Source organism: Jaculus jaculus, chromosome 22 (genome assembly GCF_020740685.1).
Source record: "Jaculus jaculus isolate mJacJac1 chromosome 22, mJacJac1.mat.Y.cur, whole genome shotgun sequence".
In the NCBI taxonomy this organism is placed as follows: Eukaryota; Metazoa; Chordata; class Mammalia; order Rodentia; family Dipodidae; genus Jaculus; species Jaculus jaculus.
The window spans coordinates 2,509,451-2,535,733 of NC_059123.1; the positions used below are offsets into that span (position 1 = coordinate 2,509,451).

The following is a 26,283-nucleotide window of genomic DNA, read 5'->3' on the forward strand; positions in this document are numbered from 1 at the left end:
GGGTCTCACTCTAGCCCAAGCCCAGGCTGACCTGGAATGCACTATGTAGTCTCAGGATGGCCTCGAACTCACAGCAATCCTACCCCTGCCTCCTGAGTGCTGGGATTAAAGACGTGTGCCACAACACCCGTCGTTTTGCTAAGACTTCTAATTACAGCTTTCGTGCTCCTTCACGGAAGGAAAACAAGTTACAAATCTGCTTTGCCTTCAACAAGTCTCCACATATGTCAGCATCGAATCTCCTTCTCACCGCGTCACCCCCGCAACAACCGGCACTACCTGCCCAGGACCCGGGGCCGCACCCCGAAAGTGGGACTCGTGGCATTGACAGCTTCTAAATTACTGTTTGCCTGACGTCTAGTTTTAATGTGAAATGTCCCCCATGTGTTTGGACACTTGACTTCCTGCTGGTGGCTGCGTGGGAAAGTTGTGGAAACTTTAGAAATCGGTGCCTCCCTGGATGAAGGGGGTCGTTGGGAGCGGGTCTGGAGCCAGGCCCCAATTCCTGTCCACTCCCTGCTTTCTGACAGCGGATGTAATGTGTCCAGCCGGCTCGCAGCATCTGCAACCATGCCATGGCACCATAATGGAAATTACCTCCTGGAACTGTAAGCCAAAATCAATCTTTTCCTTCCTTAAGCTCCTTCTTGTCAGCTCTTTGGCTGCAGCAACAAGAATAACCAATACAGCTGAAGTTCATCCCACCTTCATAGCCCGACACCCAACAGAATGCATTCCCACAGCCTCCAGCCTCGGCTGCTCACCTTGTAAGATAACTGAACAAAACTAGAAAAGCAAAGATGGGGAGAGAATCCAGATCCTTCTCTAGAAAGTCTGAAATTTTCAAGCAAGGACAAATTAAGGTGCCTTTCGTCCACACACTAGCCATGACCTTCTCTGAAATCAGGCTTTGTGTCTCTTGCACTAAGGACGGCCTCTACAGTGGCCTCACGCAACGGGTCCAGCAGGGCCGCTGTCTCGGCGTGAACGCGTTCGTTCTACGCGAGCTGAAGCAGCCTCCACCTTTGGTCACCTGCAAGTGCTCCTGCTCCTCCTCGTCAGGTGAGGCGTATTGGGAAACACGCACCAACTGTTAGAAATTCTAAATTAACGAGAGAAACTGGACCGGGCTGAGTTCTGGAGAGGGAGGTTTAGCAGGCAATAAGTGGCGCTGCATGTAACCCGCCAGCATGTGCCCTTATCAAATTCTTCCATCGTCAGAGTAGCACAGTCTTCACAGAATAAAACTGAATCAAATACTTCTGCGTATTGTAAATATACAGTGCGGTATCACACATATGTTGCACACGTTTTAGAGCACACATCCAGTGCACACTTCAGCGGTAAGGACTTGTCCGTGTTTTACAGTACGCCCTTGATACTTACAAGTAAAAGAATGGATATGTAATAAACAATTTCATTTGCTCCTCAAGGCAATCTTTCATAATCATTTCATCTTAACATTTTATTGACAATTTTCATGCACATACGGTAATGTGTTTTATCCTCATCCTCTCCCATTACCTCCTTTGCTCTCCCTCCTCCTGCCCCCTCCACTGAATCCCTTCTTCTTTCCAGCTCATCCCTCTTTTTTTCCAGTGTCTTCCTTTTGCGCTCCTCCATCGTTCATGGCAAAACGCCACCGGGCTCAACAGTAGGCAGGTCTCGTGCAAGTTAATGACAGCGCCCATGAGGCCATGAATGCAATGGCCACTTTATATCTGGGGAGACGGTGCTTCAAAGCCCTCCCGCCCAGCCTGCGACTAGAACATGTTTGATGCTCCCTCTTCCACAATGTCCCCTGGGGCCTTGGAGAGTGCGTCGCCTATTCTCAGCACTTGGGTGAGTTTTGAGAACCCCACTAGTCAGAGCCACGTGTGAAGAGAAGCTTCTCTGACCACAGCTGGGAGCAGCACTAGTCCACGGGCATCAACAGAGATCCCCTGAGGGCAATTTGACGGGCATAACATATCCATTTAGCCAAACAACAGTACCGGCTTCTCCCTCCCCCTCCCAGGGCCCACGACCTTCCCAGCAAAAGGCTTTTCATTAGGTTTCTAGTACCAGACATTAATTCCCTCAGATCCAACTGGAGAGCAATCTGTTACCCCCCCCCCATATCTCACATGCCGTTATTGCATGGTGGACACGTCTTACCTGGCTGGTCAGCGATGTAGCTCACAGGGTCCATGGCTGGTTAAGACTGTTGGTGAATTCTGTCCCCTCCATCCTGCAGGACACCTTCCAGCACTGTGATGGCTAGCGGGCAGGGAGCGGTCCTCAGCCAGTCCCAGCTTGAGTTCTCAGCGGCAGTCCAACCACGCGCTGTCTTTAGCAATAGGGTCTTACCATCTAGTTCTGGGGGGGGGGGCAGCCAAAAGCATTGACAGTCGCTTGAACAATATCTGGGTAGCCCCAGGGGCCTTCTGCACCCCAACTCACTGGGAGATTTTCCACCCCTGACGCTGGTATTTTTCCTGTAACAACCTATGGCTTCTTGGGACAGTATTATCCACTCCTTCAGGGTGCTTCATCCCAAATCCTTGAGACATAGATAGATAGATAGATAGATAGATAGATAGATAGATAGATAGATAGATAGATAGATATAGAGATAGATGATAGATAGATAGATAGATAGATAGATAGATAGATAGATAGATATAGAGATAGAGATAGATAGATAGATAGATAGATAGATGATAGATAGATATAGAGATAGATAGATAGATAGATAGATAGATAGATAGATAGATAGATAGATACTTTATCCCAAACTCTTGATATATATATATAAATTCACCAACAAAGAAGTAAATTTCCATATGGCTTTCTAAAGATGTCTTTGGTTTTGGTTAACTCTTCGCCCATCTCCTCTTTTCCTCCACCCTCCTCCCCCTTTATTAAGCCTGGGAAGACTGGAGCCAGCTGAGCCCTCGCTCCATGCTGCTTTGGGCACCGAGCTGTCTTCTGCTACACGGGATCTCAGTGCCTTGTTTTCCTCTTGTTCAAGCAATGCCACTGAGCAATTTCGTTTCACCAGCTGGCCCGTCCTCTCTTGGGTCACTAGAAGTGGAGAGAATTACTAACCCAGACTTCCTGCGGACTCCATTCTTCACTGTTGAGCCAATTCAAATCCCTCTGGGACCCCCTGACCCACTGTTCCCTATATCTTTCCACTCTCTTCCTCCTCTTTCCTTGGTTTTGTTTCTCTGTCATCCCTTCCCCTCCACCAGCTCAAGCAATTACTAAATAAGAAAAAGTAAATGTGCTCTTTGGTGGGAAACACCCATCTAGAATATCTTCTGCTTCGAGCCCTTGCTGTGTCTTCTAATAACAGGGAGGAGAAATGAAAAGTCGAAGTTTCCATCGAAAGGAAAGAAAGTACAACTTAACTAATGCCCCCACACCTCTACAAATAGGAATGTGCATGCACATATATGTGTACACGCTGTCTTGAATCCTTAAGGCACCTTGAGCTTGAGAGAGACGTTTGGACTCAGAGAGAGTCGTTAGCATCCCATTTCTTTCTTCTTTCCACCAAATATGAGAACACTGGAGAATGTGTCCAGTTAGTGGCTTTTTCTCTAACCACTGGCTTGAAATGAGAGAGGGCGGTGGGGGAGAGAGAAGACAGAATAGTTTGTCCTCATACACACTGAGAAGAAAAAGAAATGGCGGCCAGGAAGTAAGGATTTTCTTGAAAACATTTCTTATTTGGGGGGGAAATGAAATCAATGTCTCTGAAAATCATGGTGCCCTCTGCATGAATGTCCATTGAGTATTTAGCTTGCTGCATTTCCTGCTTCCAGATCCTCCTAAGTCAAATTTATTGCCCATGGCTGAAGAAAGGATTTTTTTTTCCCCATGAAACTTGTTTTGGCTTGAAATAAAGTTCAAATAATATTTACCAAGATTATTAAAAAACTCTAAAACTTTTTTTTTCTTTTTCAGCATTTAGGGAAGGAATGACAGAAAGTGTTGACATTAATTTTTAAATTAATACTTGTGAAAGAACTTTCTTTAATAAAAAGATCAAATGATTTCCACAATGCTAGAAGTGGGCTGTTGGCTGGGAACAATCCTGCCCCGCGAGAGCATCCAGATCCTCACACGCGCTCCCAGGTGGGTTCTCAGCAGAAATACAAATTGCCTCCTTAAAGTGCTCTGATCATTTTAAATCCCAGCTCGTCCTCAGCACCAAGGCTGGAGATCTCAGAACCACCTCTGCTTCCAGCAGAAGGAAGAACACTGAGTGCACAGACCTCCTTCATGGCAAACTTTTATTAGCTTTTTATGGAATGGAATTGGAACTCGTCTTTCACGTTCCAGTCTTTCCCTGTTTCATCACCCAGCCAAGTAAGGCAGGGCTGAGGGAGCACCCCTGTGATCCCAGCACTTGGGAAGTGGAGGCGGGAGAATCAGGAGTTCAAGGCCCAGATTTAGCTACACAGTGGGTTCAAGGCCACCCTGAGTAAAAGCTGAAGGAAGCAAGGAAGAGAAAGAAATTAATTCACAAAGGTCTGGTTTCTAGCTGACTCTCTCCCACTCAGAAGTGTGGCCATGAGGGATGAATTCCTTTGGGCCTCAGTTTTCTTATGTGGAAAATTCATACAGTAAGATGCTTCTCTGTTGCCAAAATTCCCTGTCTCATATCTTCTGCTTTAGTTTTCACCCTGAGCATTACCATCTCCGATGCTACTGCATTATGGTACGTACTTCCTCAGTCTGAGAGTATTCAGGGCGTCTCCTGCCCATTAGAACGTGTGTCCACATGGGACGCGCCCACTGCTAAGTACTACCTGACGCGGTGCTGAGGCCCTATAGCCACTGCTGTGTTCCCGCCAACGAAAGGAAGCCTGGTGAGACCCCTGCCCCAGCTCCAGAAGTCCCCACCACTGTCCCTGTGAGACACATAAGTGGAAACTACCACCCAGGCCACGCTGCTTACCCGTGGAGAATTTTGTATTTCATGCCTATACCAAGACCCTGTAACACGCTAAGTCAGGATTGAACCATCCTGGTAGCAATGAAGGAAACAGACCAAATGCCTCAACTTACCTACCTTCTCTCTCTGTTATTTAAGCTCCTTTTTCTCGGTTCACAAGATAAAAGCGTTTCCTCTGGCATTCTTAGAATCCAATGCAAAAGCTATCTGCCATGGCTGGTGTGAGACATCAGCACAGAGCCACACCAGCCAAGGGACACTCTTTTCCAAGGCCAGATGCCAGACTCCCAGAGCGTGGAGTTTGCTCTCCAGCACAGGAGACCAAGCTGTGCGAGTAGACTATGCGGGAAAGCAGAACAGATTAAGTCACCATGGAGACATGGATTTCGCCTTTCCAGAAGTCAAAATCTATCCTCCTTGTCAATGTTTTAATGCAAAAGACTCGAACTTTTTATCTCAGCATGAATAAACCAGAGTCCTAAGTTAAGTTCTCTCTTTTCAAGAAGAGAAAGCTGGGCTGGAGAGATGACTTAGCTTGCTTTCAAAGTCTACAGGCCCCAGTTCGATTCCCCAAGACCCATGAAAGCCAGCTGCACAAGGTGGTACATGTATCTGGAGTTCGTCAGCAGTGGCTGGGGGCCCTGGCATTCCCACTCTTCTCTCTCCTTGCAAATAAATAATACAAATTTTTTTTTTTTTTTAATGAGCGGCAGACACAGAGAGAAAGACAGAGAGAGGGAGAGAGGGAGAATGGGCGCGCCAGGGACAAATATTTTTAAAATGAAGAAGAAGAAGAGAAGAAGGCGGGCATGGTGGCACATGCCTTTAACCCCAGCAGTCGGGAGGCAGAGGTAGGAGGACCGCCATGAGTTGGAGGCCACCCCGAGACTACATAGTGAATTTCAGGTCAGCCTGAGATAGAGTGAGACCCTACCTCAAAAAAAAAGAAGAAGTAGAGAAGACTATACATATAGGAGGTGGAATCCTGCCTGACCTTCCGAATGCAATTCACATAACGCAAAGAAACTCCGTGTCCTCCGGTACAGTGGACAGCAGCATCTGTCCCCTGTCCCCTGGGTCACCTGGCAGGCACTACAGTGCCCAGTTCACACTGACCCTTCCACGTGTGCTGATCCTCCTCCCTGTACTTACCCGACCCAGCTCTCCACTTGCTATATGAACCTGAGAAATGTACTGGATTTCCCTAAATGTCTGGACCCTCACTCCTCACACGGGGCGCGCTCCTCTGCCGCAGATGGTGTGAGATGAGGAAACACGACCCGAGTTAGCACCCCACAAATAACCAACACACAGCAGGGATTCAGGTGATCTCCTGCCACTCGATGGGCACCTCTCTTCCATCACAACCACACGATTCCTCGTATCGACATCTTACACGGGCAGCCTCGTCAGTTTACTTCTCAGAACATCTGTCACTGTCTGACACATATTATTTTCTTTCTTTTTTTGGTAATTTTTTTATGGGGGGGGGCGGATGGAGGGAGAAAATAAGTATCTCAGGGCCTCCAGCCACTGCAATCGAACTCCACATGCACGTGCCACCTGGTTTACATGTGTGACCTTGCGTGCTTGCATCAGCTTGTGCATCTGGCTTACATGGGACCTGAAGAGTCGAACATGGGTCATTAGGCTTCGCAGGCAAACTCCTTAACCACTAAGCTATCTTTCCAGCCCAATTATTTTTATGTTAGAGATGAAGAAATTAAGTGCCCAAAAAGTTAGGGGTGGGTCGGATTATGCAGGGTGGTGGTCACAGCTGGTGTGAGAATAGGTCTCTTGGCTTCAAGGCCTGTGTTCTTCCCTATGGCGATGCCGTGGTGGCCCCAGCCTAGTACTTATTAACGTCAATCAAGTATCGACCACCCTCATCTTTATCTAACCTGTCTCCGGTACCCAACCACATCACGCAGCAAGCCGTAGTGAGTATAGAGCCAGAAGGTCGGGGACAAGCAGCATGGTGACTGTGTTTGGTCTTCCGTCTTACTTCTGAACTCACTTTCTACAACCTCTGGACTATGTAAGAGCAGAAGGATGTGCAGGTATCAATATTCATCTCCAAAGTGCTGCCGAAGGGTCAGCAGTTCAGATGGGGGCACAAACCAGCAGCAAGTGAGACGGTAACGCTTGGCAAGCTCCGTCCATGGAGCCAAGTCCCAGCTTCAAAGTGAGGGAAAATCAACCACAGGCGAAGAGACAGGGAGGAAGGAAGCCATATTCATCCATTACATCAATAGATGAGCATTAATTTTTAAAAAATTACAACCATAGGGCTGGGCGTGGTGGCGCACACATTTAATCCCAGCACTCGGGAGACAGAGGTAGGAGGATCGCTGTGAGTTCAGGGCCACCCTGTGACGACATAGTGAATTCCAGGTCAGCCTGAGCTACAGCGAGACCCTATCTGGAAAAACCATAAATAAAATAAAAGTTAAAAGATACTACAGCCTGGGCTAGAGTGAGACCCTACCTCAAAAAACCAAAAAGAAAAAGAAAACAATTACAACCATAGGCTTTCGTTGTGGCAGAATCTGTGATGTGTGCCTGCCTGGTGTCTCCAACCCTCCCTGACTCCTCGAAGATGGCAGGCATTGGTTCCTTTGGCCGTGATCCTGCTACTGAAGGGATGACAGAGATCACACACCCTCCCTTCGGGCTTCCTGGCATGTTTGTTGCGGAGTTTCCAGGTCAAACCATTTGCATAAGCTCTAGAAAGAGCGCAGTGCAGGCGTGCATGGCCTCCTCACAGAGGGAGCCCGGATGCCAGAAGTTTTTCTGGCCCTCTCCCTACCCTAGCCATCCTGTGGTGCCAGCCTTTCTTGCCTGCAAGCCCTGGCCTGCATCTTGCCCGGGCCAGAGACACACATGAGGCTTCTTGACCATTCTCTGACGCTGGTTTCAAGACACCCCTTCTGCTGTCTGTCTGTGACCCCCTCTCGTCACTCCATTTTGCCTTCACCTCATGAACCCGGTTTCCTGGCTTCGCCGACCTCCTGGCTCCAGTTCCATCCTGCCTGCCAGATTCCAGGCGCTGCGTAGGCCAGAGAAGTGCCTCATCTGGCCCTGAGCTCCGCTCTGAGGCTGCCCAAGGCCCTGCTGGTCCTGAGTCCACATCTCTGGCTTGGAGACCTGGGTCCTTTATTGCCTTGACTTGATGCCCACTCGCCAAGTGGAGGACTTATGGGTGAAAGTGTTTAGGAAAGTCAGTGTACTTGAACCCAATAATACGACCTTTCTTAGCATACCTGAGCGGAGCAGCCTGAAAGTGACCCTGGATTTTCTTTGCGATCTAGGAAAAAAGAGTCTGGGAGGGATATTTAGAGAACCTGATCCCCCCAACCCCCAACTCCCGCCCAGACTTTGAAGTCTTGTAGGAAAAGTCTCTGGCCATCTTTTTCTTCCTCTTAAAGGAAGTTCCACCTTAGAGAAGCCAGGCATAAGCTCTGGGGATGGAGCCTACTGGAATCATGCCTCCCATGTTTCCTCAGAGCCCACGCCTCGCCCATCGCACATCCCACAACCCTAAACAATCTTCCTCACTCCCTTGTCACATAGTCACTGATGCTTTCACTTAACCTGGGTGCTTGACGTTTTCAAAGACGCAATTGATGACACGAAATCATAGGTGACACAGGAGCATATCGCTGACCAGCAACAGACAGCGTTCTCGGCCCACGGGCTGGGCTTGCGTGGCGACCACTGGCGTCAAGAAAGAGCCGCACCTGGGAAGGGGCGGGCACCGGCATTCCGCGCAACAGAGCCAACGGTGTGCAGCGTATCTGGAAACTTAATAAACGTCTGTGAAAAGAATGAAGCTCTCTGACCTAGGAGCTCTTACTTTAATGTGAAAATATGTCGTAAACATATGAGACGCAATTGGTATGAGCAGGTACCACAGCTGTTGGGAAGGATATAAGGTACGGGCTAGGATACAGGAAACAGAAAAGATAGGAAGCGGGAAAAGACGGGAATTGAACAGGGTGTGACAGGTTGCTACGTCCTCAAAACAGTGAGTGAAGACTTGGGGAAAGTGGGCTTTTGGTCAAGTGTGAGGCTGGAGCAAGAGTGCTGTAGGCCCTGGGTGCTAACTCAGAGAGCTTCTGGTGAGAGAGCACCCCCTGGCTCCAGGAATACGGGGTTGGGGGGGATGAGCTTCTGGTGAGAGAGCACCTCCTGGCTTCAGGAATATGGGGCTGGGAGGGATGAGCTTCTGGTGAGAAAACACCCCCTGGCTCCAGGAATACGGGGCTGGGGGGGATGAGCTTCTGGTGAGAGAGCACCCCCTGGCTCCAGGAATACGGGGCTGGGGGGGATGAGCTTCTGGTGAGAGAGCACCCCCTGGCTCCAGGAATACGGGGCTGGGGGGGAAATGAGCTTCTGGTGAGAGAGCACCCCCTGGCTCCAGGAATACGGGGCTGGGGGGGAAATGAGCTTCTGGTGAGAAAGCACCTCCTGGCTCCAGGAATACGGGGCTGGGGGGGATGAGCTTCTGGTGAGAGAGCACCCCCTGGCTCCAGGAATATGGGGCAGGGGGGGATGAGCTTCTGGTGAGAGAGCACCTCCTGGCTCCAGGAATACAGGGTTGGGGGGGATGAGCTTCTGGTGAGAAAGCACCTCCTGGCTCCAGGAATATGGGGCAGGGGGGGATGAGCTTCTGGTGAGAGAGCACCTCCTGGCTCCAGGAATACAGGGTTGGGGGGGATGAGCTTCTGGTGAGAAAGCACCCCCTGGCTCCAGGAATATGGGGCAGGGGGGGATGAGCTTCTGGTGAGAGAGCACCTCCTGGCTCCAGGAATATGGGGCAGGGGGGGATGAGCTTCTGGTGAGAGAGCACCCCCTGGCTCCAGGAATACAGGGTTGGGGGGGATGAGCTTCTGGTGAGAAAGCACCTCCTGGCTCCAGGAATACGGGGTTGGGGGGGATGAGCTTCTGGTGAGAAAGCACCCCCTGGCTCCAGGAATACGGGGCTGGGGGGGGGGATGAGCTTCTGGTGAGAAAGCACCTCCTGGCTCCAGGAATACGGGGCTGGGGGGGATGAGCTTCTGGTGAGAGAGCACCCCCTGGCTCCAGGAATATGGGGCAGGGGGGGATGAGCTTCTGGTGAGAGAGCACCTCCTGGCTCCAGGAATACGGGGTTGGGGGGGATGAGCTTCTGGTGAGAAAGCACCCCCTGGCTCCAGGAATACGGGGCTGGGGGGGTGGTGGGGGGATGAGCTTCTGGTGAGGAGCACCCCCTGGCTCCAGGAATACGGGGTTGGGAGGTGAATGAGCTTCTGGTGAGAAAGCACCTCCTGGGCTCCAGGAATACGGGGTTGGGTGGGGGGAATGAGGTAGGAGAAGCAGAATCCACATCAGGAACCAACAAAATGACTATTTTTAGATTAAAGGAATTGCTGATATTACACAGCGAATCCATGAAGACAGACGATATCCTGCCCTCAGAATCCATGACAAGTATTACATGATCCTTGCAATAAATGTAGGAAAAGCCCTTGATAAAATTCAACATCCCTTTATGAAAAACGCCTAGAAGATGCTAGAAACAGAAGAATCAAACCCCAACATAATAAAGTCTGTATAAGACAATTCTATAGCAACATGATACCAAATTGGGGGGGGGGGGGACTGAGAAAAGGGTTTCCCTAAAATCAGGGACAAGGCACTAACTCAAGACACTAAAAATTCCAAAGATATTCTTTACACAAAACTAGAAAAAAAAAAAATCCCAAATTCACATAGAAGCAAAAGAGCCCCAAATAGTCAAATCAATCCTAAGCAATAACAGCAAGTAGCACCAGAGAGGTCACAAAACCTGATTTTAAATTATCTTGCCCAGTCCAAGTACCACAGACAGCACAGTGCCAACAAAATAGAATAGGGCTCCCACAAACAAACTCACCTACAAACATCTGATTCTTCATGATGACGCTGTGCTGGTTTGAATCAGATGTCACCCCGTAAACCCATGTGTTTTGAATGTTTGGTCCCCAGCTGACAGTGACTTGGGAGGTGCAGCCTTGCTGGAGGAGGTGTGCTCTTCTGCTGCTGTTTTCCACCTGCTGTGGCAGAGGTGATGTCCAGCCTCTGCTCCGCCATCTTTCCTCCACCATAATGAAGCTTCCTCTCAAGACTATAAGTAAAAAATGAAGTCCTTTCCTACCATCAGCTACTATTGGTCTGGTGTTTTGTCCCAGCAATGAGGAGGTAACTACAACAGATGCCAAAGTTATGTTTGGAGAAAAGACAGTGTCTTTAAGTAAATGGTACTGGAAAAATTGGATATGCATTTCAAGAAGACTGAAGCTAGATCCTTATCTCTCAACCTGCATAAAAATCAACTCCAAATGTACCAAAGACCTTGCCCCAAGGCCTGGAACTTCAGAACTACTAGAGGAAATCAGGCAAAATGCTTTGAGATGCAGGCAAAGGTAAGGAGAACTGTCTGAATGGGAAGGATTCCAATCATTCAGAAAACTTACACTATATTTAAAAAAAAAAATGGGGGCTGGAGAGATGGCTTAGCAGTTAAGGTGTTTGCCTGCAAAGCCAAAGGATCCTGGTTCGACTCTCCAGGACCCACATAAGCCAGATACACAAGAGGGCACATGCATCTGGAGTTCGTTTGCAGTGGCTAGAGGCCCTGGCACACCCATTCTCTCTCTCTCCCTTTCTCTGCCTTCCTCTCTCTCTCTCTCTCTCTCTCTCTCTCTCTCTTTCTCTCTCAAATAAATAAATAAAAATAAAGTTTTTGTTTTTGTTTTGTTTTTTTTTTAATTTTATTTATTTATTTATTTGAGAGCGACAGACACAGAGAGAAAGAGGGAGAGATTGAGAATGGGCGCGCCAGGGTTTCCAGCCTCTGCAAACGAACTCCAGATGCGTGCGCCCCCTTGTGCATCTGGCTAACGTGGGACCTGGGGAACCGAGCCTCGAACCGCGGTCCTTAGGCTTCACAGGCAAGCGTTTAACCGCTAAGCCATCTCTCCAGCCCAAAAATAAAGTTTTTTTAAAAATTGTTGCACAGAAAGGAAAAGAATTATCAGAATGAAGAGATGGCCCACAGCATAGAAGGAAACCTCTGCCAGGCATCATCCAACAGGGGATTAATGTCCAGAATATAGAATGAATTCAAAACATGAAACAAGGGCTGGGGAAGTGGCTTGTGGCTAAGGCATTTGCTGCAAGCCTAAGGACCCCAGTTTGATTCCCTAGGACCCACGTAAGCCAGATGTACAAGGGGGCACATGAATCTGGAGTTCATATGCAGTGGCTGGAGGCCCTAGCATACCCGCATGCCCATTCTTTCTCTCTCTCTATCTGCCTCTTCCTCTCTCTCCCTCTCTCTCTCTCTCTCTGTCTCTCTCAAATAAATAAATAAAATATTTTTCAAAAGCATTAAACAACAAAACAAAAATTAACCCCATCAAAAATGGTCAAAGAGGGCTAGAGACATGGCTGAGTGGTTAAGGTGCTTGCGTGCGAAGCCTAAGGACCCATGTTCGACTTGCCAGATCCTATATAAGCCAGATGCACAAGGTGATGTAAGCACGCAAGGTCACACATGCACACAAGGTGGCACACTCATCTAGAGTTTGATTGCAGTGGCTGGAGACCTTGGTGTGTCGATTTTTTTCTCTCTCTCTCTCTCTCTGTCTCATTAAAAAAAGGGGGAGTCTGTTGGGTTTGCCTCAAAAAAAAAACAAAAGACAGAGGAACTGAGTAGATAGCTCTAAAAAAAAATTGACAATAGCTAACATGTACATGAAAAGGTTTCAACACATGTAATGTGAATCAAAACCACTATCCTCATCCTTTGATGGTGGCTCAGATCTCTAATCCTAGCTACTATCAAGAAAACAAAAGTCAAGAGAAGCTGTGTGGATGCAGGCAAACAGCAATGTTAACATGGCCTTAGTGGGGCTGCCCCTTGATCCAGACATTGTGAAAATCAGCACAGCGATTCTCAGTAAACAAAAGAGAGAACTCTGTGGTTCCAGGTACACCACTCCTGGATATGCACCTAAAGGGAGAGGAAGAATCATAAAATAGGGACACCTGCAAACCCATGTTTTCTGCAACACTGTTCACCAAGCCAAGTTATGAATCTGTCTGCCTGCCCATTGCTGGATGAGTAAAATGAATAAAGCAAATGTGGTGTGTGTGTGTGTGTTCACAATTAATATTATTTGGCCACAGAGAAGAATGAAGTTATATCATTTGTATAAAAAAAAAGAATGATACTAGATATCATCATGTTAAACAAAATAAGCCTGGCTCAGAAAGTCAACATTTGCAATTTTTTTTTTTGTCGTATGTAGAATTTACTTTTTTGAAAAAGACATAGGGCTGGGGAGATGGCTCTGCAGTTAAAGATGCTTGCTTGCAAAGCCTGCCAGCCTAGGTTCAATTCCCCAGAACCCACATAAAGCCGGGTGTACAGCGTGGTGCCTATGTTTGGAGCTCATCCACAGGCAAGTGGCCTAGTGTGCCCTCTGTCTGTGTTTCTCTCTATGTCTGTGGCAGACAGCTTCAGGATCGCTGAGATGAACTGCCAGACCAGGCACAGTTATGGAGGAAGGGATTTATTGAAGCCTACAGATCCAGAGGAAGTTCCATAATGGCAGAAGAACCTGGCCTGCCTTCACAGGACCAAACACACAGAGAGAAGCCCAAGCCAAAAGCCATAAGGCACGCAGCATAACACACTTTCCATATCTTTAGATTGAAATCTCAAACCCATCACCACACCTTAGGGCCTTAGACCCTGAGATCCACCCAATGACTCCATCTCTAGCCAGTTGGCTGCAGATCCAAAGTACAAGATAATAAAACGCTGAATATATTGAGGGCCATCTATTCAAACTACCACATTCCACCCCTGGCCCCCAATAGATTCAAAACCATCACACATTGTAAATTGTACTCAGTTCAATTTCAAAGGTCCCCACAGTCTTGACCAATTTAAGACAGTAAGTCCTATAAAATCAAACAAGTTAAACACTTCCAACATATAAAGACACAGAGTAAACATTTTCAACTGGTAAATGCATAGCAAGGAGAAAACAATGCAAACTCAACCACCATCAAGCAATCATCAAACTTCTGCAGTTCAAGTTCAATATAACCAGAGATAGTCTCCAGATTTTCCATTTTTGCACCTCCAGCTGGGCCGAGTAGCCAGGGAACACTTCTCTCCTAGGCCAACAGTGCACCCTATGGTAGCCCTTGCATAGTCCTGTATATCTAAAACATCTTCAGGTCTTCATGGAAACCACAGTCCATCTTCCAAAGGCTCTTTCAGCCTGTATTAGTCAGGGTTCTCTAGAGGAACAGAATTACTAGAATGAATTATTTTATAAAGGGAATTTATTGGATTAGCTTACAGTAGTCCAATAGCAGTTGCAGGCCTGAGAATCACCGAACCTGGTAGCTGCTCAGTCCACGTGGCCAGATGCCTCAGCAATCCCGACCCGGCACTGCAGATGGTGCCGGAAAGCCTGGAGGCTTCCTGAGGAGCCGCTGGGTTTCGATCCACGTGGGTCTTCAGTTGATGCTGGTCTTTAGTCCGCACTGGTCTTCAATCCACGCTAGAAGGTAGGGAGCAGCTCCGGCAGCCAAGTGGAAGGAAGGAAGGAAAAGGGAACTCTTCTACCCAGAGCTTCCTTATATCAAGTCCCTCTCTGAGCGGGGCTGCCCACTCTGGGGGAAGGGCTCACCCTGGGAGAAAGCCCTCCTCCTTTAGTTGATCCTTCCTAGAAGCAGCCTGTGGATTACTAAACAGATCAAGTTGACAACACCTTAACTATCACACAGCCGATCAGGGCATCAGGCCCTGCCTCTTGCCACATCTCAGCAGTGGCTCCTGGAACCATGTGCAATTCGCGACCACTTGTCGCATTTTTCATGCTTCTGAAACCAATACCAGATGTGCAGGACACAGCCATCTTCTTAATTCAGGGGTGAAATAAATCATAACCTTGAAAAGCAGGTTCCTTCTCCAGTCAACTCTTCAAAAGAGTTTGCATTTCTATGATAGTCCTTCTTCAGGTATCTTTTCCATTGTTTTAATATAAAGGAGTCGGGCCATCTTCCTTAAGATTGCTAATGTGTTTGACAATAGCAGGTTCAGTAACCTAAAACCAGTCTCAGTGCCTATAATTTTAACTTGCATGAGGTTTTCCAGCTTAAAAATCTTAAATCTCTCAGTCCAATTATCTTTAGCCAAGCACATCAGTCCATTACAAATTTAACCTTGACCAAACTCTCTTGGCCTGGGCAGCAGAATGCAGCCAGCCCTTATGCCAGTATCCCAGTTCCAACAAAGTCCTCTGCAGTCTTTCCTTCCCCTTAGAAAGCTCATAAGCCAAGCCTCGAAGTTCAATACTGTCTGCACTTAGCATTCTCAAACTCTCATCAGAATAGTCCATAAAACTTGGCTTACCACTCCAGAAGATATCTTCAGTTGCAAGCACCAAGTCCATGCCCATTCCTCCAAAACAAAGGTTCCAATAGACTAACATCCACATGGTCAGGTTCATCTCAGCCCACTCCTGGTACCAAGTTCTGCAGCAGACAGCATCAGGTTCGCTGAGATGAACTGCCAAACCAGGTACAGTTATGGAGGAAGGGATTTATTGAAGCTTACAGATCCAGGGGAAGTTCCATAATGGCAGAAGAAGCTGGCCTGCTTTCATAGGACCAAACACACAGAGAGAAGGACAAACCAAAAGCCATAAGCCACACAGTACAGCACACTTTGCATATCTTTAGATTTAAATCTCAAACCCACCACCACACTTTAGGGCTGGACCCTAAGATCCACCCAATGACTCTGCCTCCAGCCAGTTGGCTGCAGATCCAAACTACGGGCTAATAAAACACTGAATATATTGGGGGCCATCCATTCAAACTACCACAATGTCTGTCACAAATCGCTTAATAAATTAGTTAATTAATTAATTTAAAAAATAAAACAATACCTAAACTTAAGAGGGGAAGAGGGTGGGGAGCAGCAAGAGGTGGTAAGGGGAATGAGAGATGGTAATGAGGGAGTTAGACTGGTCAAAGAACATTGTGTGCACAGACAATATGTCACAGTGAAGCCCATTACTTTGTACAATTAATAGATACTCATAAAATCATTCAAAATAAAGTTGCTGGGTAAGGCTGCTCACCACAGGTCCCAGTCTGGAAATGGAATCAGCCCAGATGCCACTCAACTGAGGAATGGATAGTGAAGATGTGCTACACTCACACAATGGAGTTCTACCCACCGATGGTGGCAGACGCCAGGGGGACCCATGACCCATCAAAAGGACAGAAGAGAGCGCCAAGTGCTTAGAAGTTGACCAGTCGTCTCGGTCATATCTTTCAGGGCCCAGGAAACCTCACAGAGGAAGTGGTAGCTTAAATAAGAGTGCTGCTCCCACTGCTAGCCAGAGAACCTTCTCCAGGGAGACGGTGGTAGACGCTGAGGAGTCTCATCAAAACAGATAATAAGGGCTGGAGAGATGGCTTAGCGGTTAAGCGCTCTCCTGTGAAGCCTAAGGACCCCGGTTCGAGGCTCAGTTCCCCAGGACCCACGTTAGCCAGATGCACAAGGGGGCGCATACGTCTGGAGTTCGTTTGCAGTGGCTAGAAGCCCTGGCGCGCCCATTCTCACTCACTCTCTCTATCTGCCTCTTTCTCTCTCTGTCACTCTCAAATAAATAAATAAAAATGAACAAAAAAAATTTTTTTAAGAAAACAGATAATAAGAGGCTGCTGAGAGCTCAACACTAAAAGGAAACATAACGTGCCCTCCAAAGCCCAGAGAACACTGCAGAAGATGGGACAGAAACAATGTAAGAGGCACCTGGTGAGAAGGCGTACTATGGGGCACTGTCCTCCCCAAAGGAGCCAATAGGTGCATTCATGACCCTACAGTGATTACCTGTAACCCCCACTGAGGAGGGCCCTCAGTGGAATGGGGGCTGAGGACAAAAAGAGTGTAACTAAGTGGAAATACAACCAATTTTCAGTATGTTCATATATTAAAGTTTCCATTCAAAATTATTTTTGCGGGGTGTGGTGGCGCACACCTTTCATCCCGGCACTTGGGAGGCAGAGGTAGGAGGATCACCGTGAGCTCAAGGCCACCCTGAGACTACATAGTGAATTCCAGCTCAGCCTGGGCTAGAGTGAGACCTTACCTCAAAACCAAAAACAAATAAATAAATAAGCCAGGAAAGGTGGCACACACCTTTAATGCCAGTACTCTGAGGGCAGATGTAGGAGGGCAGTCATGAGTTTGAGGACACCCTGAGACTCCAGAGTTAATTCTAGGTCAGTCTGGGCTAAAGACCCTACCTCGAAAAAACAAAAAAAAAATGAAGTAAAAATAAAGAAATCATGTTGCTTCATGGTGGAGGGATTCCCTGACTGTGGACATTAAAGAAGAGCTGGCTAAGCCCCTTGCCAACTCGGTAATGAACACTGATTTGTCCACTAATGCCCAACCAGACCTGTGATGGCCTCCTCTGACCACTGAAGAGACAAGTCCACTGGGCTGGAGAGTTCCTGACATGAGGGAAGCAAGCAGAAGTTCACGGCACACATGGAAGGAAGAGGCAACAAGACCGAGGTACCCCGTCCACCTAGAGAGCGATCCCTCTGCCCCCAGCCAACCAGCAGCTCTGAGCTTCGGCTCCCAGAACCGCCGCTTCATTTCCTTACACAGAATGACCTGTGCCTTTAGGAAAATGACTGAACGTCACCAATTTAGTTTTTGTACATGTATGTACGCATGCATGTTCACGTGAGTGAGCGCGCACATGTGTGCAAGTGTACGCATGCAAGTGTGTGTGTACACACAGAGACCAAAGGACATTCTTGGATGTGTTGTGGGAACAATGCCTACCTTCTCGTGAGATAGGGTCGTTCACTGGCCTAGAACTCACCAAGTATGCTAGAGTGGCTGGACAGTAAGCCCGTCTCTGCTTTCCCAGTGCTGGGGCCATCGGCTCCCACAGCCACTCTCAGCTTCTTGGGTTTGGGGTGTTGTATTTTTTTTTTAATGTTTTTGGTTTTGTGAGGTAGGGTCTCACTCTAGCTCAGGCTGACCTGGAATTCTCTCTGTAGTCTCAGGATGGCCTTGAACTCACAGCAATCCTCCTACCTCTGCCTCCCGAGTGCTGGGATGAAAGGCGTGCACCACCACGCCCGGCCACTCTCAGCTTCTTGACACGGGCTCTGATGACCAAACGTGGGTCCTCACACTAACCTGACAAGCGCTTCAGCAGCCAAGCTATCTACCTGTCCCTGTCCCCAGTCACATTTCGCGCAAGGTGGAAATCCACCTGACGGACTGCTCCACTTCGCTCATGATCCCGCCTGGGGACCAAGGACAGAAAACCCTCTACTCAATGTTGATCCTGAAAGTATCTTGAAAGAGACACAAGGGACTTCCTCACCACCGTGGAACCAACTACCAGAGACAGGAAACCCGGTTAGGTTCTGTCCCTCGATTCCGAAAAGCCCAGTGGTCTTGAGCAGAGGACTGTCGTAAGGACACAGGTCCGCTTTGGCGTGAGCTGGTGTCTGCTCGCCTGCGAAGGAAGCATGGTGCTTACAGCATTTATATTTTCCATGCTGTGGTGAACTTGGAACCCTCACCCGGCTCAAGACGGAATAAATTGACTCCTGCACAAATCTCTTGGTCATTTCTCCTTCAAATGTGGGAAGGCGGCACTGTGCAGGCGGGAAGCACACAGCACATCATAAATCCAGGGACGCGGGAACGCGGAGGCTCATAAAGGAAGCTCTGTGCTTTCATATTATTTTCTGTTTAAAATCGACATGTGTGGTTTCGGACAAAGGCCTTTTAGTGTGGAGGAGAGAGAGAGTCCAGTGTTCCTCCTCTTGCAAAGCAGAGGAGTGTCTGGGAGAGACACTGCAGAGATGTGCTCTAGGGTGAAATCTACAGGAAGCGGACGATAAAATGACAGGACTTTCGAATAACCGCCCTTAGGAAACACAACCAGGCAGCCGGCGTCCCTCAATGGGAGCATGTGCTCATGCAGGACAGTGATTTGGGCAGCGCCCCCCCCCCCGCCACATTGCTTCTGAATGGGGACAGGTGTGGAGTGACATAGTCCCCAAGTCCATGTGTCAAAGATGCTACCCTTAAAATCTCATTCTCCCGTCTCCTTTCCCTTCCTCTCCTCTCCTCTTCAGTCCCCCCTCCCTCTCCCTCTCTCTCTCTCTCTCTCGCTCTCTCTCTCTCAGACTTGGTGGCGGCTCACTTGCTGAAGTGCTCGTCACACAAGTACAAGGACCTGAGCTCAGCTCCTCAGAGCTCACACAAATGGCAAGCAGACGACATGGCAGCTGATTGCGATCCAGGCACCAGGGAGGCGGACACGGGACTCCACAGAGTGAGCTGGCTAGCGATATGAGCTGGGCTGTGAGAGAGGCCCTGTGTCCGTGAGGTAAAGAGGACCATGACTAAGGAAGACACCTGCCACCAATCCCGGGCCTGTACACATGCACACGTACACATGCATACATACCCATACACACATGTACCTACACACTTACAAATGTACATACCATATACACACACACAAAAAAAAAATTCTTTCAGTATTTACCAAAAAGATCTGTTTTTGGTTTTTCGAAGTAGGGTGTCACTGTAGCCCAGTCTGACCTGGAATTCACCATGTAGTCTCAAGGAGGCCTCGAACTCATGGCGATCCTCCTACCTCTGCCTCCCAAGGGCTGGTATTAAAGGCACATGCCACCATGCCTGGCTTTTTAAAATATTTTTACTTTTAATTGTTTATTTATTTGAGAAAGAGAGAGAGAGGGACAGATAGCGACAGAGAGAGAGAGAATGGGCATGGCAGGGCATCCAGCCACTGAAAACTCCAGATGCATGTGCCACTTTGTGCATCTAGTTACGTGGGTCCTAGGGAATCAAACCTGGATCCTTTGGCTTTGCAAGCAAATGCTTTAACTGCTGAGCCATCTCTCCAGCCCTTCTCTGGTATTTTTGTACAAACAGTCAGAAGCACATGTGCATCCATGTGATCCACACTACCTGGCCGAACTCTGACCACTGCACATGGCACCAGCTCAGTTCAGTCTCGCATAAACTGATTGACTTCTCTGTGTCTCAGTTTCCTTTTCTTTTTTTAAAAAAAAAAATTATTTATTTATTTATTTTCAAGCACAGAGAAAGAGGCGTATGGTCACATCAGGGCCTCTAGCTGCTGCAAACGAACTCCAGGTGCATGTGCCACTTCATGCATCTGGCTTTACGTGGGTACTGGGGAATTGAACCCAGGCCATTAAACTTGGCCGGTGAGCACCTTAACCACTGAGCCATCTCCCAAGCCCAGTTTCCTTGTCTTTAAAATGGGATTAATAATGATGCCTTCTTCTTTGGGTTTTTGTGGTTATCAACTTTTGAAGATCTCTGACAACACACTGGCTCATAGTATTACATCACATCTGCTATTCTTGTCCAGTTAATCCTCTTGCTACTTTATCTTAAGGATCTGGGGGTACAGCTTAAATATGAAGCGCCCCCAACAAAGGCTCATGTGTTGAACGCTTGCTCTCAAGCTGGTGGGGCCATGTGGGGCGGTGATGGAAACCACGAAGTAGGGCCTAGCTGGAGGAAGTAAATCACCGCAGGCATGTCTACTGTCCCTTGCCATTTCCTGCCCCCTTTTTGGAAGAGGAATTGGGCAGGTTATCACCACGCAGTCTAGACCAGCAGCCTTCATCCTGTGACTCTTCTATCGCGGCCTCTCACGCTGGGATCACATCATGTGCCAGCATGCCCAGCCCTGCCTCCTTCTGCTTCCTGACCCCTGTGAGATGGGCATCTCTGCTCCGCCAGGGGCTGCCACCACGATGTTCTGCATGGGTCTAGCCAGCCAATCATGGGTGACACCTGCAACACCATGAGCCAGAGCAAACCTTTCCTCCTCATCAATCGTTTCCCTTGGGTGTTTGTCACAGCGATGGCTAACACGTCTATTGTTCCTAAAAAGAACGTAACACTCTCCTCAGGCATCAACACAATAATGCCCAGGGGATTTAAATGGGTGTTCAGTAAATCTGCTACTTCTCTTTACTCAAGTCACTTATTTCCCCATAATTTATGGTAGTCGCTCAGCATTGTCAACTTGATCAGATTGGGAATCAAGAGACACATCCCTCGGGTGGGTCTGTGAGGGTGTTTCCAGAAAGGACTGACAGAGAGGGGGAAGACCTCCCCACCAGAGTGAGTAGACCATCGGTGGAGGACTATATATAAAGAAACCCCAAGAGAACCCACTGCCTTTTGCCTGGCTGCCCATGCTACTTGCTGGTATGCCGATGTACGCTGCTTCAGCTCTCCTTCACGGACATGGGAACCCAGCTCCCCGGACCCCCCAACCTGGACTGAAAGCCAGCTGCTCTCCAGGAATCCCGCCGGCCTTCATTGCCCAATGGGAACTGCTGAAGCAAGAGCTGAGTGGCTACGGGGTTCCCTGACTCTCCAGCCCTTCAAGCAGCCATTGTTGGCCTGCCTGGCCTCTATCCTCTAAACTAATCCAGTAAATTCCCTTTATAATACGAATTTGTTTCTCCAATTTTTGTTCTGTCGGAGATCCCTGACTAATACAGTGTCTTTGGTCCTTTCTTTCTCTTGTTCACAGCCAAGTGACTTTGCTTTGGGGAACTCTCCTCTGCTTGTGGATAGCTCTTTCTTGGGCTCCCATACAAGGATCCCCAAAAAATCCTCACCTGCTCCTCAACCTCCTGCCGGCACAGGAAGATCTGTGATTCAAGCTTGGCTCAGCATACCTCTCTCACTGGGATATCCCTGAGTTATAACTGAGGGATGGTGATATCTGTATCAAGCCAGTGACCCCCTAGGAGCATGTGCCTCAGTTCTTGCTGCCCAAACACCCACAACTGCCCCCTTTCCTGGATACTCCAGGGCTCATTTGTTTAGTATCTCCCTGGCATGCCCCCAGATCCTTAGGATCAACCCCATCCTCCCGTGTTAGCCCAACGGTGTCTCCTCTGTACCACACATCCTCACAGATGAACTTCCCACCTGTAGATGCATGTGATCCCCCAACACCTACCGTCGTGAAATTCCATTGCCGACACATCAGCTTGCTCTTCCTGGTGGTCAGAATTTCTATGCATCTAGAAAACAAGTTATGAAAAATAAATACTTGTTTCTTTGAATCAAGCACAGATACTTAAAATCTGAAAGAACTTAGGATGCCGTGAAAGTCTGAAAAAAGAAAAGCAATGCTCAAGAGGCAATGGGCTATCCTGGTCTCGAGAAGTGCGGGGCTGCAGACAAAAACCAAGTACATCCGAGGGCAAAAAAGAAGAAAGTATTGAGGCGGGCAAGTGGCAGAGAGCTGGGGAAGGATAGGAGGCAGACGAAAGGGAAGGGGGAGGGTGGGGGCTTGCGGGAATGGAGCAGAGGGGCAACGGTTGCCATCCAGCGTCACCCCGGGAGATCGTTCCGCCTGATGGAGATCTCAGTGCTTCCAAGACTCCAGTCGCATCTCCAGCCAGGAAGGAGGAAGGGTTAGGACAGTGTCTTGTCGTGGTTGGAAGTCACGAACGCTGACAGTCAGTGGGCTTCGGGACACCCAAGAAAGAAAGGGGGCCCGAGACACATGCTTGGCCTTGATGCGCGGGCTCTGGACCAGCCTGTGCGTTGGTGACATCGGGTCGGTGACAGGGCAATGGGACAAGAGGAAGTGGACAAGGAAAGGAGGGTGAGTTCAGGAGAAATCGCTCTGTGGGTAAAGCTCTGGCCTCACCGTACCAGGACGTGAGTTCAAGCCCCGGAACTCACATAACCAAACGTCAGGCACGGCACACGTGTGCAATCCCAGCACTGGAGAGGCACAGACAGGCAGATCCCTGGGGCTCTCTGGCCAGCCAGGCTAGTCTACTTCTAGTCTATTTCCAGGCCAGTGAAAGACCTTGTCTCAAAAAAAAAAAAAAAAAAAGGTTGTACTGTCGGGCTAGGGAGATGGTCTAGTGGTTAAGGCATTTGCCTGCAAACCCTAAGGACCCAGGTTCAATTCCCCAGGACCCACGTAAGCCAGCTGCACAAGGGGGCACACACATCTGGGGTTTGTTTGCAGTGGCCGGAGGCCCTGGTGCGCCTATTCTCTCTCTCTTTCTCTCTCTCTCAAGTAAATAAACTGGGTTCCTGAGAGTAACACCCAAGATTGTCCTCTGGGCTCCGTGTGCGTGCACATACACACACACACACGTGTAAAAGCAAAAAATAAAAGCAAAGTGAGAGAGATGAAAGAGGCAGGCAGGAGGGCGAAGGACTGAAGTAGCCAGAGGATGGTCCAAGGCGCTGTGCACCAAGCAGGAAACAATGCCTGTGCCCAGAGGTCCTGGTCTGTTTCTAGAAAGAGAACCTCAGTGGGGGATGGACGGAGCACTTGTGTCTGTGCTCTGAAGAAAACAAATGTCTCCTGGAGAACCCAGCCATCACAGCAGTGAAATGTTAACGATGCCTCGCGTGGTAGAGATTTCTAGGGCATGAGCATTAAAATTCTGTTTCTTCTCTACTTAGCAGTCTAAACCCTTAATGTTTCAGCAAACCCATGAGACCTTTGGAGTTTCTCCTGGCCTCCCAGGAGGTTCTCTCAACTTATCTTGGCATAGCATCTGAGACAAGGCCCCAAAGTGAAGGTTAGAAGAAAAGCAACCACGCAAAGAGCAAGAAATACAGCAAGATTAATTAGAGGATTCAGGGCTCACATCCCATTTTGGTAGGAATCTAGTCCAAACAGGGAGGGCCAAATTGGGCCCCAGGGACGTTAATGCTGCCAGGGAACAGATGTTCTTTTCTCCTTCTAGTGTGGAGAGAAGTCCCCACACGGAACGACATGAAGGCTACATAGTGTTGTATTTTTTCCAGTTATTATCGATGCCCATGGAATACACCACTGAGACTGCTAGGTGGATTGTAGACTTAAAATTTAAGAACATTGCCTTTCAGACACACACACACACACACACACACCCCTTCCTACAGGAGCATCATAGCAGAATAAAGCTCTAGGCAGCCTTGTTTGGGGCTGGGATGGCCCACGTCTAACAACACAAGCTGCCTCAGAGTAGGTAAAAGATGGCAGTTAGAAAGCACACAGCCAGGAAACATTCTGTGTGTAAGAATTTCTTCTGAAGAAAACAGATTCGGACATTAATACTCTGTTATTTTTAACTTGGCTTTACTTGCCACGGATTCAGAAACTGGATGTTACAAACATTTTGTTTCCAAGAACAAAAAAAAAATTATCTTTTGTTCATGGCACACACGAAAGCATTTCTCCCTTTCAGAGGGGAGAAAAATCAACGTGTCTTAAAAGGAAATGCAACCAGGTCCATTCTGCCACACGAAACAGAGATGTCCATGTCCCTGGATGTCATGTGTCAGAGTCACTGTGACATATGCCAGTTTCTGCCTTTAAGATGACCACAGCATTTTTCCTAGTGATCTTGTATGACATTTAATAACCTTTTCTTCCAACGCCACTTATTCTTCATGCCAACATAAACTCATCCCTCTCTCATGTATTGTTTTCTTACTGTCTTCACGGTGAAGTTCAAATGCAATGTAAATCTCCAGCTAATTCATAAGATTTTATACAGAAAGGAAGAATTACATGAAGATAGCATTAATCCCTACTCATCAAAATTCCATCTGTTGTTCCATGTTAAGTGACTGACCTGTATTATGTTATTTTTAAAATGTTGATTTATTTGCAAGAGAGAGAGAAAGATAATATGGTTGTTCCAGGGCCTTCAGCCACTGCAAACAAACTCCGAATGTGTGCATCTGGCTTATGTGGGTCATGGGGAATCAAACCTTGGTCCTTTGGCTTTATAGGCAAGCACCTTAACCACTGAGCCATCTCTCCAGCCCATAAGTTATTTTTCTTAATTGTCTCATCTTTCTTTTCCTGTTTCTTAACTGTGGAAAAGGTCAAGATATACAACGTACAGAAAATATCATAAGAAAGCTCATACAACTTTGAACATCAGCAAGTGTGAAATTGTGGCTTATTTGCACCCCCACATCTTCCCTGCAATATTAAAGTAAATTCCTGTAGCCCTGGCTCATCGGAAAATGTTTGCATCTGCATCTGTGTCCAAAAGGTAAAGACCATTTTGCTTTGTTTTGACTTTTAAGAGAGGCTGGCCTCTAAGTCACTTGAGTTGAGTCGCCATTGATGACTTTGACCCCTTTTTCCCCCCACCGCCATCTCCTAAGTGCTGGCATTATAGATGTGCACCCAGCTTACACTAATGGTGAAAATATAACCGCAATAGGATCATCACACCTTGGCCATTTTCAAACCGTCATCTCTAAATTCCTCAAACCTCCAGTGGCACTGACGGCATGCCCGGCTACCCCACACACTTGTCCCTCCCTGACTGAAGCACGGCCACCCGGATCTTAGTGTGCCGGCACCGGCCGGCAGCCCTTTCCCTTGGAGGTGTGTCCCTTTTCCTTGTGCAGCCCCCAGCCAGGGGAGGCAGAGAGCCCTGGCCCACCTCCAGCTGTCATGTGTCCCGTGAGATAGGCAGAGGCCATGTGGCGCCTCAGCTTAACCTCACTGCTGTGGCTCTAAGACCACACCCCTGTCGGCCCCTGTGTGTGATCCTTGTCCCCTGGTGGCTCAATGCTGATTTTTATATATTAGTTTCGTATTCCGCCACTTTGCTGAGAGTGCTTATGAAATCTAAGAATTATCCAATGGAGTCTGTTTGTTTGTATGTTTTGGTTTGTCTCACTCTAGCCCAGGCTGACCTGGAATTCACTGTGGAGTGTCAGGATGGCCTCGAACTCATGGCGATCCTCCTACCTCTGCCTCCTGAGTGCTGGGATTAAAGGCGTGTGCCACCATGCCTGGCACCTCAGACCTGTTTTTTGTTTGGTTTGGTTTGGTTTGGTTTATGGTTTTTCAAGACAGGGTCTCACTCTAGTCTAGGCTGACCTGGAATTCACTATGTAGTCTCAGGGTTGCGTCGAACTCATGGAGGTCCTCCTGCCTCTGCCTCCCCTGACGAGTGTTGGGACTGGTGGACTCTTTATGGTAATTATCATCTGCAGATATGAACGCCTTGACTTCTGTTCGTATCCCATTACTTCCTCCACTAAGACTTCAAGTACTGACCTATAATGAGTAGGGGAAGAACACAGACACCTTGGTCTTGTTCCTGATTTGAAGAGAAATGTCAGCCTTTCTCCACATTTGGCATCATCCATGCATAGCTTCCAT

General features: G+C 48.2%; 1 pseudogene; it reads left to right on the top strand.

Moving 5' to 3' along the window:
- Positions 1 to 887: 887 nt before the first annotated feature.
- LOC101610842 overlaps positions 888 to 26,283 on the top strand; it is a 112,336-nt pseudogene continuing 86,940 nt past the window's right edge.